Raw genomic sequence first — 16,146 nt, 5'->3', positions numbered from 1 at the left:
ATTCTCACACAGGAATCACACACACACACACAAAGACACACACACACACATATTCTGACACATTAAACGTATTCTCACACAGGAATCACACACATTCTCACAAACACACACCCAAACACATATACACACACACACACACACACACACACTCATTCTTACACACACACACACATACACACACACACACACACACACACACACACACACACACACACACACACACACACAAAGACACACACACAAAGACACACACACACACACAAAGACACACACACACACACACACACACACACTAGTGAAAATCCTCTCGTTGGCTCCGCCCACTTCACCCGTGATTGGTGCTCCATCAAGCCAATCACAGCAGACCGGCCGCACAGTTACCACGACTCACATACCAAACACTTAATTGTTTTAAAACAGTAAAATTAACTCTTTTTTAATACTTATTTAAAAAAGAAAGAATAGCTCATGACAGAATTGATGATAAAAGAAATTGACCATGGTCTTCAGCCTTTTATTCACATCACCCAAAGTTTGGTTGATGAAAATAAATCTTTTTTAAATACAAATAAGTATCTGACAGATTTGACAGAAAACATTAAATTGTCAAATCTTCATCACCCAGCCAAATCTTTTATTAATTCTATCAATGAAAACCTAAATTTTAAATCCCAAAATGATTTTAATAAAATTATGAAAAATATTTTGCATGGTGATGTAGAATCCCCTATTCTAAATATTATAGAAAACAAAGCTCTTAAACAACATATGTTAAAAAAATACCCATTTAAACTCTATGAAGAACACATTAACAATGTAAATAAACTTGCCCAAGATCTTGGGTTTGAAAACGAAACTCAATTTCTTGAATATTTAGAAAGTAATCCTTCACCAACTGATTCCAAATTAACTAAAATTTTTAACACTATGACCAAATGGACTGGTAAACATAAAAGTTTGATATTGAAATCTGCGATATTATTAGGTGTAGGTGTTGCTTTTCTTGAATATTTGAACAAATACAATCGGAAGAACAGTGGTTGTTTTAGATACCATGTTGGAAAAGGACATTCCCTAAAAAAAGAAGTATATTTGACCAGATTTTGTAAATTCCCTATCAATCGGGTTGATTATATTAACTATGACATACTAAATGATAATACTCATCCATTGTTCAATAAAAAAGTCTGGAACTGTCAATTTGATATTCCAAATTCTGCAGAAACCCAAAACATATTAAATTTGGGCTGTAAGGGAATATGTTGTCCCCATAACTACAATTATCTTTCACAATTTGTCAAGGGTTATGAACCTATTTCTAATTTAGAAAATAAAGAAATATTTTATATATATAAATGTGAACAGGGAACAATTTTAAGAAATATTGCCGAAATTTTAGGAGATGGTATTGGTGAAGTGATTCAAGGCATTGGGCAATCTGATATATGGCAATTTATATTGAAATCAATTAAAAATATTGGCTGGGTTATACTTTTAATTTTATTATTAATAATAATGTTAGGCCCATTGATAATGGTGATCAAATAGCGACATATGAGTGCACTAATGGGTGGTGTAGTGTATGGTGCATTGATGTAATAATATACAATATTTACTCACTGAGCTTATTTGCAAAGAAAATGTTTAACTACCATTGCAACATTCATTAACATATTTCATAAATAATTCTCGAGGTAACCCACCATATTCATATGCAATGTATATGAAGGATATACCCCAGGGGACCTCTGTTATATGTCCATCAATATTTCGTAAAATTTTCCATGATTTTAAATTTTCTTTTTCCTTTTCTAAAAAGGAAATTTTATATTGAACTTCAACACTGTAATGGGAATAAATTTCTGATGATTGTGGTAGCGGTGGTTGTGGTGGTGGTGGTGGTGGTGGTAGTGGTGGTGGCGGTGGTGGTGGTGGTAATTGATAAAAATATTTTGAAGGAAAATCATAAACGTAACATGAAGAAGGTGGAATTACATAAATTGAATGTGGCACTGAAGTCATATAATAAGGTACAATCATATATTGAGTTGTTTGTAATGGTATTTGTGGAATGGTTGGTTGATAATAATAATCATTTCGATGACACCCATATTCTTCACCACCACCACCACTATTCCAACTTTCAGCATCACCATTTACTCCAGCTTCCACCATGATTCCTCTCAGTATTCTGGTAAATGAATTCTCAAATTTCTTTATTATATTGATCAATATTAAAAAAATAAATAAATACTCTTAACATTTTCATAATGAAAACTATTACTGTCTCTGATATTGCAATTGCAACTTACATAGTACATCGTATATCACAACGAAAAACAATGGAGATTCTTCAACAAAGAAATGGAAGTAAGTATTTTAAAAATATTATCATTAAGAATATACCATGGAAAAATATTCCTCCCAATTTCCCCAAAGCTTTCTTAGATGAAAATCCTAACGACTTTGAAGTTAAATTCACAACGCTAGGTTGTAACATGCTAAAATGTTATTATGATGTAAAAACTGCTTGTCTGCCCGGATCTGGATCAGCTATTTTAATAAACGAACGTGAATATGCCTGTAGTGAAGCATGTTATGCTGTTCATAATGAGGTCCTTGAATTTCTTCAAGAAAGATTTGGTAATGATTTAAAATCTATTCTAAACAATACAGAAACAGACAATCATTATTTCTCGAAACCTATTCCCGTTGAAACTTGGTCGATTAATGTCAAGGAATCTAACGAAAATTATTGTGGTGTACAGTTGTCTGCACTTAAAACATTGGCTCTAAGACCTTCAAGTCGATGGAGTCCTTCTAATGAAAACGATTTACAATCTTATCAAAAGAACCCCATTGCCTATGCCAAGAATACAAATACATATCAACTGAGAAAAGCTGTTGCTGGCTTAATCGATGCTCCACCATTGACATGGAATATTCAGCAACAGAATATAAACTTTAACTCAATCTATTGTAAATTCTTTCATAAATACTACGATAGCCAGTCAGATCAATGCCATAGTCATGTCCACCGCCAGATATTAGGTTTTATATTTGGTAATCAAGTTATCAACCAATTAACCGATGGTGAATTAGTGGACTTACTTAATCCAACATCAGGAATGAGTATGATTCTTATGGATAAATTGAACAAACAAAATTATATGGATGTTGACAGAGGTTATATTGAAACAGTTGTTCCACAGTCAATACTCGAAAAAGAACAATTTGTTGACGAAGCGGATATAGTAGTATCCTCCGAAAATGTATCATTTATTGAACAGTATACTACTACAACTACTAATTTCATAGATGTTATAATAACACGTTTAGAATCTGAGTTTTCCGATTTATTATCATTAATAAAAGATGAGGCTATTACTATAACCGAAATTGAAGTTACAACTCGAGTGCCTAAGATAATTTCAAGACTGTTAAAATATTTCTCCGAAAACATTCTCCATGATGCTCTTCAAGAATTATTATCTGTAATTATGGTAGAAGCTTCATCTCAACAAATGATTATTCAACTTTTGGCGATGATCATTCGATCATCTATGGTTGAAATGAGCATTCAATTTTCAATACGGGTTTTATCCGTTTTATCTTCGTCTTTATCCCTTGTTTTATCTGTGGGATTAGTGTTGTTACCATTAGAATTATATTTATCAATAGGTAATATTGGTGGGTACAATAATGAAATAACTCATGCTGCATTAGAAAACCTTCGCCATAAAATAATTAATCAATTGTTAGAACAAGATATAAACTTTGGACAATATATTAAATTGGGGCCTCCACAGTCTATAACCACACCACAAATAACACCAGATATGATATATTTATCTGCCATAAATGAAATAATACGCATTTATCCCCAATGTATAAACATAATTGGTATGGATGGAACTACCACAAATTCTTTAGAAGAGAACAAGATGATTTTAAGCCTGCTTAGTCAGTTTGATGTAAACAGCCTTGGTCAAGCAATTACTCACAAGATTAATTCTAAAACCTATGATAGAGATTCTGAAGTGATAGATATGAGTAATTATATCATTAATGAAGCTAAATATAAACATTATCCCATTCAAACTGCAGATTTGGAATTACAAGAAGTAGAAAATTTAATTTCAAATTCTAAAAGGGATATATTAATTTTATGTTTAGCTTTGATATTTTTAATTGTCAGTCTGTTCCTCTTTCTCTTCAAGAAGCAACTTTATTCTTTTTATACACTAGGCATAAGTAATTGTTTTTATATATATTGGTCTCTTTCTACAGCTTGGTTAAATTAAAATCCATAATAAATATTATATGAGTGTGTGTGTGTGTGTGTGTGTGTGTGTGTGTCTGTGTATGTGTGTGCATCCGGTGGTATTCTGAGGCCCCCCAAATCAACCTGTCCTCTTAAAAAGAACGTCAACATTTGCCGTTTGACTCTACGGCTGTTTTTGGACGTTATTTTGTGTAAAACAACGTCTATTTTCGCTTCCATGGACTATCTCTTGTTATACAATGAAATACCACACTCTTATTATTCTATAACTCACTGACTATGCTCTGATATTTGTTCTTCAAGTAAAAATATATATATTTTTGCCTTAATTAGGCCATAATCCAGAAAATTCCACCCTATCGATCTTTATATTTAGGAAAACATCTAATAAATTTGGAAATGAATTTTTCGTTCGCCGCCAGTTGCCTGCTACTATTTAACCCTCTATGCTGTAATGTCGCTGGTCATTGTGACTTTCCCAGGATTTATATATGTTTTGTAGTAGCATTTAGTCAGACTACAGTAATTTAACTAATGGGAAACCTCTATAGTTGTCGTAAATTAATAATAATCATTTATCAAATAATAAATTAGCAAACATATGCAACATTTTATGTTACGACTTTTTGGGTAGGCCATTCTGTTTGTTTACAACCCCAATGGTTCAAAATACACAATACTTTTAATATATAAGTGACTAAGTATGCTCTAATATATGGTCCTCAATGAAAATTATCGTTTTTTTTTGTTAATTTGTCCATAATGAATAAGATTCCTTACTGTTGATCTTTATATTAAGAAAAACATCTAAACAAATTGGTATTGTGTTTTCGTTCAGATAAAGTTTCCAGATACTATTTCCTAGTTATCAATTAATGTAGGTGGTTATTTTAATTCGCGGCTACCAGGGGCTTTCTCCCATTATACAATATAAATGTACTCACTAACTATTCTCTGGTATCTGTTCTTCAAGTAAAATTACCTATTTTTTTGTTTAATTAGTCCATAATTCATAAAATTCCTTCAGGTCGATCTTTATATTTAGAAAAACATCTAATCAATTTGGAATTTAATTTTTCGTTCACCTACAGTTACCAGCTACTATTTCATTGTTATATTTTATGTCGCTGGTCATTACAATTTTCCAAGAATTTAAACAGCTAAACAGCAAGTAGCATCTTGTTAGAGTACAGGAATTTACCTATGGAGAACCTCGATAGCTGCCGAAAATTATTAATGATTATATATGTAATTTAAAATAATGAATTATATACCATTTCTTATGTTACGTCTTTGGCGGGTAGGCGGTTCTGCGGGTTTACAACCGAATTGTTTAAAAATCACACTATTTTAAATGTATGAGTCACTAGTATGCTCTGATATATGTTCTGCAATGAAAATAAAGATTGTTTTGTTGTTAATTACTCCATAAATGTGTAATGTGTTAATTCAGTCTAAAATCTTTTTGCAACGTTTATATGCGATATACGTAGCTGGAAACTACCTAATATTTAAAAATAATAGTTACAACATTCTATTAAAATATAATGTTGAAATAAATATCACACAAAGTCTGTATATCTGTTTTTAGATGTCTTATAAATTTTATTTTTAAATAGTATTAATGATGTTTGTGAATCTTGAGTAAAAATTATGTTAATTATTATTAATCTAATTGTTATTATTTTAAGTAAAAGAATTGCAAGTATTCGCATAACCACGGGATCTCTGTTTGTGTATGAATGCACGGATTTGTTTTTGTTATGAGAGGGACGCCTTAGAAAGCATGGTGTAGGCCACCTGTGGGTCGCATCCGATCCCACGATCGTCGTCGCCCCTAAATCAACACAACAGGTATTTAGTATTTACGATTATAATAAGTAATATTTCTTTTATAATAATATTGCAGCAGGTGGTGTAGTGGTAGGACACTCACCTGGCGTTCCGCGAGCGCTATGTCATGGGTTCGTATCCTGGCCGGGGAGGATTTACTGGGCGCAAATCCTAAACTGTAGCCTCTGTTTAACGCAACAGTAAAATGTGTACTTGGATGAAAAAACGATTCTTCGCGGCGGGGATCGTATTCCAGGGACCTGCCCGAAACGCTACTCGTACTAGTGGCTGTACAAGAATGTAACAACTCTTGTATATATCTCAGGTTAGGGGCTAGGCATTTACACTCTTAGGTCAGCAAACTAGCTAGAAGGTTAGACTATTAGACTCCACTGGTCAATCGGGGCCCTGCATGACTCAGCTTATCCTAACCTAGCCCAGCTTAAACCATCTTAGCATAGTTCATTCTAGCTGTGCATAGTGCTTGCACAGCCTTGCTTATCCTAGTTTACCTCTTCCTAGCCTACCGTAGCCAAGCCTATCCCAGTATACCCTTACCTAGTCTTGCCTAGCCTAACCCTGCCTTGCTATTAAACATGACCAGTCCTTCCTACCCTAGCCAAGCCCTGACCAGCTAAGCCAAGCCAATCCCTGCCAAGATTTAGCATAGCCTAAGGAGGCCTGGTCGACGACCGGGCCGCGGGGACACTAAGCCCCGGAAGCACCTCAAGGTAGCCTCAAGGTAGGTAGCCTTGCCTTTTTATTAATATATAGAGGGTACCACCTCTGGTTGAGTATGTAGGAACCCTCCAATTATAGGGTTGAGGGTTTCATATATATATATATATATATATATATATATATATATATATATATATATATATATATATATATATATATATATATGTCGTACCTAGTAACCAGAACGCACTTGTCAGCCTACTATGCAAGGCCAAATTTGCCTAATAAGCCAAGTTTTCCTGAATTAATATAATTTCTCAAATTTTTTTCTTATGAAAAGATAAAGCTACCCATTTCATTATGTTTGAGGTCAATTTTTTTTTATTGTAGCTAAAATTAACGTAGATATATGACCGAACCTAACCAACCCTACCTAACCTAACCTAACCTATCTTTATAGGTTAGGTTAGGTTAGGTAGCCAAAAAAGTTAGGTTAGGTTAGGTTAGGTCGTCGAAAAACAATTAATTCATGAAAACTTGGCTTATTAGGCAAATCGGGCCTTGCATAGTAGGCTGAGAAGTGCGTTCTGGCTACTAGGTACGACATATATATATATATATATATATATATATATATATATATATATATATATATATATATATATATATATATGCGGAAAATCCACAGAGAAATATGCAATGAGGTGAACGTTTCGGCTTTGTTAAAGCCTTTGTCAACACCAGACTGACCACGGGATCAGTTAGATCAGTTGCGTTAGGTCAGTCTGGTGTTGACAAAGGCTTTAACAAAGCCGAAACGTTCACCTCATTTCATATTTCTCTGTGGATTTTCCGCATAAAATGATCAGTGTTTTGTGATCGTCAATTGCATATATATATATATATATATATATATATATATATATATATATATATATATATATATATATATATATATATATATATATATATATATATATATATATATATATATATATATATATATATATATATAATATAAATAATGTGTGTGTAAACATGCCACGTGTGTGTAAATCACAAAAATTAACACTTGATGAAAAATGTGACAGTGTCAGACCACGGAGGAAGAATTGAAACAGGAATTTCCTTAAGTACTTTCATATATTAATACATCTTCAGAAGGAATAATTTTTTATATAAATTAAATTAAAAAAAATCATTCCTCCATGGTCTGACAGTCATATATATATATATATATATATATATATATATATATATATATATATATATATATATATATATATATATATATATATAATGTGTGTGTGTGTACTCACCTAGTTGTGCTTGCGGTGGTTGAGCTCTGGCTATTTGTCCCGTATGTATTCATATATATATATATATATATATATATATATATATATATATATATATATATATATATATATATATATATATATGTCGTACCTAGTAGCCAGAACTCACTTCTCAGCCTACTATTCAAGGCCAGATTTGCCTAATAAGCCAAGTTTTCATGAATTAATATATTTACTATAATTTTTTTCTTATGAAATGATAAAGCAACCCTTTTCACTATGTATGAGGTCAATTTTTTTTTATTGGAGTTAAAATTAACGTAGATATATGACCGAACCTAACCAACCCTACCTAACCTAACCTAACCTATATATATAGGTAAGGTTAGGTTAGGTAGCCAAAAAAAGCTAGGTTAGGTTAGGTTAGGTAGGTTAGGTAGACGAAAAAACATTAATTCATGAAAACTTGGCTTATTAGGCAAATCGGGCCTTGCATAGTAGGCTGAGAAGTGAGTTCTGGCTACTAGGTACGACATATATATATATATATATATATATATATATATATATATATATATATATATATATATATATAATATTTTATATATCCTGCCTGAAATGCTGCGTGTACTAGTGGCTTTACAAGATAGTTCTTATAAAGATAGCATTTTGTGGTTATTCTCTATATCTGGTTCACCTAACAGTAAATAAGTACCTGGGAGTTAGACAGCTGCTATGGGCTGCTTCCTAGGGATGTGTGTGTGTGTTTGTATTCATGTTGAATTTTACAAAGTAGGAAGAGATGTTTGTAAAAAAAAAAAATCAAATATTTTTGAAAGTATAAGTAGATTTGATATTTTTCTTTAATTGTTTATGTCTGCTGTCTCGCCTCCTTTATAAAATGGCATCATTCTTGCTTTTTTAAGGATATCAGGAAAAGTAAGGCACTCCAGAGATTTGTTGACTCCTTCCTAGTGTTGCTTAGCCCAGCCCAGCCTAGACAAGGCAGGCTGGGCATCCTAGCCTCACGCAGCTTAGCCCCCACCTACATGTAGCATCCCAGTCCATCCTAAGTGATCATTACCTTACTGGCTGTGTTTTCTCTTCAGCCCTGAATGTAATGTGGTGGAACATAAGCAGATACATATCAGGTCTTAGAGAATCTGTACTTCATACATTTCTTAATAATGTCTCACAAATATTTAAATAATTAAAAAAAAATTGTATAATAACTTCATATTATTCTTGCAATTTATTTTTGCATTTTTTTTATACAAAATTTACATTTTAAAAGATTACCTCTATTTTTAGATTGATGACTTGAAGACTACAGTGCCATCCACAGCAAATCATGGTCTTAAAATATCTCCTAGCAATGACGAGACCAATTTTCACAGAGATCAAATTTTTGCTAAGCAGTAGTCACAGGTAAATATATATTATATATATAATATTATATATATAATATTATATATATAAAATTAACTACTTCTTTGCTCAAAGCACCTTTAGACATTCTGAGAGTTGTGCTATTTTATTAAAAAATTAATTAGGCTATATTTTAATGTTTTGTAATGTTTTCATTACTTTTTTTGTTTTGAAATATAAATTGTTGAGTTTTGAAACATTTTGACATTAACTATACCTGAATATTTATAAACAAAAAAATACCAGAACTATGTCCTTGACAATTGCACTAAGAAGTCTTTGCCAAAATCAGGTGCTCAGTGCAGTAGTTAAAAACTTAAAAGTTGTACCACCTCTGGTGCAAGATTAGGGACCCATAGCCTCAGAGAAGAAAATAGAGAGTACTCAGAGAAGGCCTTGAATAATAGGCAGGCTGTTTGTCTGTGTTTCGACGGTAAGCTTGCTGACACCAAATGTAGTTACCTAAGTGTAGTTACAGGATTAGAGCTACGCTCGTGGTGTCCCGTCTACCCAGCACTCTTTGTCACATAATGCTTTGAAACTACTGACGGTCTTGGCCGCCACCACCTTCTCACTTAACTTGTTCCAACTGTGTACCACTCTGTATGCGAAAGGAATTTTTTTTATATTTCTTTGGCATCTTTGTTTAGTTAGTTTAAATCTATGACCTTTTGTTCTTGAAGTTCCAGGTCTCGGGAAATCTTCCCTATCGATTTTATCAATTCCTGTTACTATTTTGTACATATTGATTTTATCACCTCTTTTTGTTGTCTTCTAGTTTTGGCATATATAATGCCTCTGACCTCTCCACATAGCTCTTGCCCTTTAGTTCTGGGAGCCACTTAGTAGCATGTCTTTGCACCTTTTCCAGTTTGTTGATGTGCTTCTTAAGATATGGGCACCACACAACCGCTGCATATTCTAGCCTTGGCCGAACAAAACTCGTGAACAATTTCTTTAGTATTTCGCCATCCATGTATTTAAACAAAATTCTGAAGTTAGAAAGCGTGGCATAGGCTCCTCACACAACGTTCTTTATGTGGGCCTCAAGTGATAGTTTTCTATCTAGAATCAACCCTAGACCTCTTTCTTTTATCAGAATTATATAAAGATTTCTCACATAATTTGTAGGTTGTGTGGGATCTATGTTCTATTCCACATTCCATAACATGGCATTTATTCACATTAAATTTCATTTGCCAAGTGGTGCTCCATATACTTATTTTGTCCAGGTTTTCTTGAAGGGCATGACAATCATCTAAATTTCTTATCCATCCCATTATCTTAGCATCATCAGCAAACATGTTTATATAATTCTGTATTCCAACTGGTAGATCATTTATGTAGACAATGAACATTTCTGGTGCATGTACTGTGGTACTCCACTTGTGACACTTCTCCAGTCCGATTGCCTCTGATTACTGCCCTCATTTTTCTATCAGTCAGAAAATTTTTCAGCCATGTTAGAAGCTTACCTGTCACCCATCCAAAATTTTCTAGTTTCCAGAACAACCTCTTATGTGGAACTCTGTCGAAAGCCTTTTTTATGTCTAGATAGATGCAGTCGACCCAACTACCTTTTTCCTTTAAAATCTCTGTGGCTCAATCATAGAAACTGAGTAAATTCGATACACAGGATCTTCCAGATCGAAAACAATACTGTCTGTGTGATATTATATAATTTCTCTCAAGGTGTTCTACCCATTTAGTTTTTATTATTTTTTTTTTGTTTTCAATCCTTTCACTGTTACACTTGTCAATGATTCAGGTCTATAACTGAGAGAGGTGGGGTCTTCCCTGTTGCCACTTTTGTAGATTGGAACTATGTTAGCCTTTTTCCACATGTTTGCTATGACTCCTGTACACAGGGATGCCTGAAAGATCAGGTGAAGTGGAAGGCTGAGCTCAGATGCACATTCTCTCAGAACCCATGGTGAAACTCCATCTGGACCAACTGCTTTGTTCTTACTTAGCTACTTTAGCATATTTTCCACTTCATCTCTAGTTTAAATCTAGACACCTCTATACGCTCTATGATGTTCTCAGAAATTCTTATTGTGTCTGGTTCTCTTAAGATTTCATTTTGTATAAACACACTTTGGAACTTTTGGTTTAATGTTTCAGACATTGCATTATCATTTTCTGTGAATCTGTTTCCTATTTTCAACCTCTGGATATTATCCTTTACCTGCAATTTGTTGTTTATGAATTTGTAGAATAGGCCCAGTTCTGTTTTACATTTATCCATTATCCCTTTTTAAAAATTTCTTTCTGCCTCTTCCCTTACTGCTGTATAGTTGTTTCTCGCATCTTTGTATCGCTGGTATGATTGGGGGTTTGGCTTCTTTCTATTTTGATACCTGCTTGATGGGGTTCTGCTCTTCTACCCCCCAAGCCCGGCCCGAGGCCAGGCTCGACTTGTGAGAGTTTGGTCCACCAGGCTGTTGCTTGGAGCGGCCCGCAGGGCCACATACCCACCACAGCCCGGCTGATCCGGAACTACTCTTAGAAAACAGTCCAGTTTTCTCCTGAAGATGTCCACGGTTGTTCCGGCAATATTTCTTATAGTCGCTGGGAGGACGTTGAACAACCGCGGACCTCTGATGTTTATACAGTGCTCTCTGATTGTGCCTGTGGCACCTCTGCTCTTCACTGGTTCAATCTTGCATTTTTTTCCATATCGTTCACTCCAGTACGTTGTTATTTTACTGTGTAGATTTGGGACCTGGCCCTCCAGTATCGTCCATGTGTATATTATTTGGTATCTCTCTCGTCTCCTTTCCAGAGAGTACATTTGGAGAGCTTTGAGACGATCCCAATAATTTAGGTGTTTTATCTCGTCTATGCGTGCCGTATATGTTCTCTGTATTCCCTCTATTTCAGCAATCTCTCCTGCTCTGACGGGGGAAGTGAATACTGAGCAGTACTCGAGACGGGACAACATAAGTGACTTGAAGAGTACAACCATTGTGATGGGATCCCTGGATTTGAAAGTTCTCATAATCCATCCGATCATTTTTCTGGCCGACGCAATATTTGCTTGGTTATGCTCCCTAAACGTTAGATCATCGGACATCATTATTCCCAAATCCTTGACATGCTGTTTTTCTACTATGGGAAGATTCGATTGTGTTTTGTACCCTGTATTATGATTCAGATCCTCATTTTTGCCGTACCTGAGTACCTGAAATTTATCACTGTTAAACATCATGTTATTTTCTGTTGCCCAATCGAAAACTTTGTTGACATCTGCTTGTAGTTTTTCAATGTCTTTCATTCCATGTTTGTGTCTTTTGGTCTGTGGCCCTCTCTCAATTTCTGTTGAACCAATCCTGTTTTCTGGCCCTGCATCTCTGTTTTGGTATGAATGTTTGTGTGCCTTCATTGTATATTTTGCAAAATTTGGCATACATTTAATTTACTTCCCTGTCTAGCAACAAGTCTGCCTAATTACTTATTAAAAAAAATTTGAAGTTCCCCATAGTGACCTCTCTCTCTTGAAATCAAGTTTATCAACTGTTTCAATGTCCCCATTTTCTGTGTGTGTGTGTTTGGAGGCTAAGCTTGCTGATACCATGTGTGTGTGTGTGTTTGGAGGCTAAGCTTGCTGATACCATGTGTGTGTGTGTTTGGAGGCTAAGCTTGCTGATACCATGTGTGTGTGTGTGTGTGTGTTTGGAGGCTAAGCTTGCTGATACCGTTTGTGTGTGTGTGTGTGTGTTTAGAGGCAAAGCTTGATGATACCATGTGTGTATTTGGAGGCTAAGTTTGCTGATACCATGTGTGTGTGTGTGTGTTTGGAGGCTAAGCTTGCTGATACCGTGTGTGTGTGTGTGTGTTTGGAGGCTAAGCTTGCTGATACCATGTGTGTGTTTGTGTTTGGAGGCTAAGCTTGCTGATACCATGTGTGTGTGTGTGTTTGGAGGCTAAGCTTGCTGATACCATGTGTGTGTTTGTGTTTGGAGGCTAAGCTTGCTGATACCATGTGTGTGTGTGTGTTTGGAGGCTAAGCTTGCTGATACCATGTGTGTGTGTGTGTTTGGAGGCTAAGCTTGCTGATACCATGTGTGTGTGTGTGTTTGGAGGCTAAGTTTGCTAACACCGTGTGTGTACTCACCTGTTTAAATAATAATAGGGGTGTGTACCACGTCTGGTGCAATTGTAGGGACCCACAGCCTTGAAGAAAATAGAGTATTCAGAGAAGACCTTGTGGATTCTCACTGAACACTAATCTTTTCTTCTCCTATCACCCTTCTTATTTTGTTTTATGCTGTATTCTATTATATATCATATAAATACATAGCCAAATGGCAATATTTATTATGTCTATACAAAAAGAAGACATCCACTTTATTTTTTTTCTCTCCTTTGTTTCTATGTGGATTTTGTTGTGACTAATGATCCTCCTCCTTCCCATCAACAGGTCTTCCTCACTGGGCTTGCTCGGCTTTTGTGTTACTGTGAGGGTGCCATCATCGTTTACCCTTCAAGACTGACTCATGCTGGCATTGCATTTGTGGACTTCCCTTCACAGTAAACAGTCCTTCTCCATATGGTGATTGTCCAGGGCAAGCAGGGTGTGACTGCCATCTTGGAGAAGCAGGGTCTTTTAATATGAAGAATCTTCCGTCTTCTCTACTTACGCCAGCTTGTGCCGGCCTTGCATTCTTGTTACTTCATGGCCCTTGGGCCTTTTTTATTTATTTTACATAATAAATTTTTTTATTAATACCCGTGTTTCACAAGAGATCCTTAACATTTTAAGCACCAATTGTATTGACTAATGTACGTCTTGTAACCTTTAAGACATAAATAGACAAGACATAGATAAATGAGTGAATAATACTGAGTGACTAGGTTAGGGCGAGGAACATAGTACAGTGTCTGGCTTTGGAAGAATGCCTACTGTTTTAGAAACCTTATTGCCATGATCATAATCGTATGGGTTAAAAAGCATTTGTTGTCACTCCTACACTGTGGCTTGTTGAGCTTGAAACCTTTGCTCCTTGTTCGTGTTACATCTGACCTTTTGAAGAAATTGTATGAATCAATATCCTCCAAATTGTTCAGTATTTTAAAGGTTTCGCTCTATTACTCTCTCATTTGCATATATCTAAGCATATAGATTAGATATAGATTTAGGTTAGATTTTTTAGTCAGATAAAGGTACATACATTGCAGATGAGTTACAAAGGGAAAGACATTGACTAGAGTTCACTAGCTCTATTGGAAGAGAAACGTCTGCAAGACAAGTGTGGGCAAAAATTAAGGTAGCAGCGGCTCACAACGACCCCCAACGGCTTCATTTTGTATCTTCTCCAACTTGCCCATCCTACCTTTACCAAAACAAGAAATGACAGGTGCAGCATAATCAATAAGAAATCTTACAGTACTCAAGTACATCATTCGTAGCACTTGGACTCCCACTCCTTTCCACAGCATGCCAAGTCCTTCAGAGGTTGTAATCTCTTCCGACATTGACTCAACAGTCTGTTCATCTCAGTTTCCAAACTCTCATAGGTATATCCAACATATATGCCTAAATATTTATATATATTAACTCTATATTTTTACCGTTTATTTCCAATATAATGGGCCTCCGACTTCTACATTCAAACTTTAGTTTTGTCTTCATTAACCACTAGTCCCATGTGGTGACACTGGTTTCCGAAATTGTCCAACACTGTTTGAATCTTTGAAATATCTTTGCCCTGAAACAAAATATCATCAGCATATATGATTGGAGTTACCCAATTTGAGTATTTCTCAGATGCTATCTTATTCATTAGTACATTAAACAGGGTGAGACTCAACACTCCTCCCTGAGGTGTGCAGAGTTCTTGACCTTGATACCTTGAACCATACAACCTTGATACCACACCTGAGCCTTCCTTTCCTGAAGATAATCCCCTATCCAGCGCAATAATCTCCCTTCAACACCAAGACCAGCTAATTCATATAAAATAACCTCTTTGTTGGCTTTATCAAAAGCTCCTTATAAATCAATAAAAATTCTATAATAATCATTACCATTAGCTAGACATTTAATAATACAGTCAAAGGTACTTTTTCTTCTGAGGAACCCGAAAAATTATTAGACAGCTGATCACCTATTATATACAAAAGTTTATTTAAAATGATCCTCTCCATCATTTTACAAAAACACGAGGTTAAAGACACAGGTCTGTACTCTCCATTGGCTTTAGGGATAAGGATGATCATAGTTCTTTTTCATTTACTGGGAATTCTGCCCTCTTTATAACTAATATTAAAGAGGTCTAACAGCGGGCTTTTCGTCATAATGGCAAGTTCATTAAGTATTTCATAAGTTACTCCATCCTCCCCAGGGGGCGGTAGATTTCCCAACTTTAATCGCCGTTATTAGTTCTTCTCTGGTAATACCTGTGCAAGTGACATCACCACTGTTACCTGCTGTAAGTATAAAATCCTTTCTTAGATCTTTCCAAGAATCAAACGACTCTCTCGTTACAGCGGGTAATTAAATGAACTAAGTTTGGCAGCTTCCGCCCATTTATTTACGAGACCTTTTGCAATTCCTTACTGGTCAGGATGTGCAACAAAATTATGCTTTTTACCCCTTATTTCATTTATGTCTTGCCA

General features: G+C 35.1%; 1 long non-coding RNA gene across 1 annotated transcript; it reads left to right on the top strand.

The window, feature by feature from the left end:
- The first annotated feature begins 6,250 nt into the window (after positions 1-6,250).
- LOC138360215 (uncharacterized) lies at positions 6,251-14,178 on the top strand. Its single transcript, XR_011226240.1, has 3 exons — positions 6,251-6,860; positions 9,409-9,525; positions 13,949-14,178. It is a non-coding gene; the product is annotated as an uncharacterized lncRNA (long non-coding RNA).
- The last annotated feature ends 1,968 nt before the right edge of the window (positions 14,179-16,146 follow it).

This window comes from Procambarus clarkii, unplaced genomic scaffold (assembly GCF_040958095.1).
Source record: "Procambarus clarkii isolate CNS0578487 unplaced genomic scaffold, FALCON_Pclarkii_2.0 HiC_scaffold_102, whole genome shotgun sequence".
Lineage (NCBI taxonomy): Eukaryota > Metazoa > Arthropoda > Malacostraca > Decapoda > Cambaridae > Procambarus > Procambarus clarkii.
This window is presented reverse-complemented; position numbering and strand designations above follow the sequence as displayed.